Here is a 2,500-nt window from a genome sequence, read left to right on the forward strand (position 1 = left end):
AGATCCCTGGGGCTATTCGAGTAAAACGTCTTAAGAAAAGACGGTTGTACGGCAAAATTCCGCACCGTTACCAAGTTTACTTTTATCTGAGGCTGTTCTCCTTCTCTCCTCTCTCGACCGAGTTCCCATATTTGCTTTCTCTCAGTCTCGCCAAAATAATATTCATTTAAGACGACGTCGGGGGCGCGGACATCGTGCTCATCGAAAACCTGCAAACGTATGCAAATCTGCTGATATGAAAAAAAAATCGGTCACGAGGACAACACTACGTATATATATATATATATATATATATATATATAATATATTCGATAACCGACACGAAGCGGTGCATAAGCGGGCGGTCGTACGAAAGGACGACTCACGACGCCGCTAGCACTCACGCAGGTCCGTGACGGTTCTCTCCGCTCTTATTCGTATCCTTCTTCGTGCGCTTCCTCCGACTCTGAAACGTTCTACGTATCGTAAGAACGACGGCGGGTTGTCGAAGGCACCAAGGGACAGAGAGAGACAGAGGTAGAGTTTCGTAGTGTCTCCCGTGAACACGATAGTTTATATATCGAGCATGCGTACGAATTGCACGGTCTCGACACGACCGCGACGAACGCCGACGAGCGTCCAACAATCGCTCGTACGTCGCGTACGTTCTCTCGCGTCCGCTCTTGTTCGTATCCTTCTTCGTGCGCTTCCTCCGACTCTGAACGTTCTACGTATCGTAAGAACGACGGCGGGTTGTCGAAGGCACCAAGGGACAGAGAGAGACAGATAGAGAGGAACGACACGCAACGCAAGCAGTCTTAGGTTTACGTGAGCAACCCTCAGCCAGGCGTGGTCCAGGAATTGTATCCGTGGACCGCAATGTGCGTTCGAAATGTCGATGTTCATGTGTCCTGCAGTTCACACGTTGACGCGCAATTAGCTGCGTTCTTCATCGACCCACGAGCCAAGTGATCCACCGTTCAGGGTAATCTTTTCATATATTTTTTAAAACTCTTGTACTCCATGTACTCTTAATACTCGGTTCGAGCGAAGCCGAGATCCGACACGACCGACCAACGGGAATCGGACGCGCAGAAGTCGCCGGAAGATCGACGACACGAAAACGTTCGAAAATGAAATCCGACGAACGCGCGAAGATACGCGCGTCCGCCGGCCGGGCGAAAAGTACATTATGATATATAACAACCATCGAGATCGAAGCTCCGTTCGTCAGGAAACGACGGGGATATAACACCCGATTCTGAATCCTCTGTGCAGCACACGATCTCGCGAAGAAATACGCACGGTGGCTAGCCCATATATATATATATGTGTGTGTGTGTATATATAATACGATATGCATTCCTCTCGTCCAATTATTCAAGAAAAAGAGCGTGCGCCTCCATCGTTCGGGTGATGTAAAGATTCGATGGGACTCGCGCGACCCTCGGCCTCGAGCGGTCTTTCCTCCCAATATCCAGAAGCCGAGCTTTGAAAAAACTCTAGCGACGGCACGGGTGTCCGACTCACGACATCGAGGCTTCGAAGTCGGCGATCTCCTCCGAACGGATGGCGATCGCGACGACTCAAAGCGTGAAAAATCGACGAAAGAGAACACATCTCCGTTCAGGTGATTGTTTTTTTTAAAAAATAAAAAAATTCGATGGGACTCGCATCCATCTACCTCGCGCGGTCTTTCTTCCCAATATCCAGAAGCCGAGCTTTGAAAAAACTTCAGCGACGGCACGGGTGTCCGACTCACGACAACGAGGATAGACAGCCTGCGGTCCCCTCTGAACGGGTTATATGCGACGAACTAGACGAAACTTTAGTCGTTCAGGTGGTATAAAAAAAAAAATTCGATGGGACGCACGCGCAGCCGTCGTCCTCGAGCGGTCTTTCTTCCCAATATCCAGAAGCCGAGCTTTGAAAAAACTCTAGCGACGGCACGGGTGTCCGACTCACGACATCGAGGGTAGACAGCCTGCGGTCCCCTCTGAACCAACTTCGGCTAGACTAGTTACGAATCGTTGCTACGCATCGTCATCATAGTCATCGTCATCATCATCATTATCATAGCGGGCCAACATCCACGCAATGCGTTTTCGTTCTAGGTTACCCGATCCACGAGTATGTTACAAGTGGTTTCGTTATTTCGAACAAAACGACATACGAAGAACACACGCCCTATGGGTAGGAAGCACGTTTCGAGAACGACCGAGAGCGGTGAAAGAGACGAAAGGTCGACGCGCATAAGGTATCCATGATCTTCGAAGAGAACCTTCGAAGATATGTCGGTATCCTTTCTACATGCGCGACTCGCTACTCGTACTTTCGCTCTCGTCGACTCGTTTTAGTCGCTTCGTTCGATCCCAAAGAGGAGTCTTCGATGTCCCGTTGCTAGGAGGAGAGCAAACGCAACACAGACCACGAAACATAGAAGAGAATAGGCGAGCATGATCTCTCCGACACGAGGCACTTTAGAGATTTTGTTATTCGTTTGTACGGTCTCCACGACGCA

At 49.6% G+C, this 2,500-nt stretch overlaps 1 non-coding gene across 1 annotated transcript; it reads right to left on the reverse strand.

Moving 5' to 3' along the window:
- Nucleotides 1–812: 812 nt before the first annotated feature.
- LOC126928356 (5.8S ribosomal RNA) lies at nt 813–967 on the reverse strand. Its single transcript, XR_007716575.1, has one exon. It is a non-coding gene; the product is annotated as a 5.8S ribosomal RNA (ribosomal RNA).
- Nucleotides 968–2,500: the final 1,533 nt, after the last annotated feature.

Source organism: Bombus affinis, unplaced genomic scaffold, assembly GCF_024516045.1.
Source record: "Bombus affinis isolate iyBomAffi1 unplaced genomic scaffold, iyBomAffi1.2 ctg00000870.1, whole genome shotgun sequence".
Lineage (NCBI taxonomy): Eukaryota > Metazoa > Arthropoda > Insecta > Hymenoptera > Apidae > Bombus > Bombus affinis.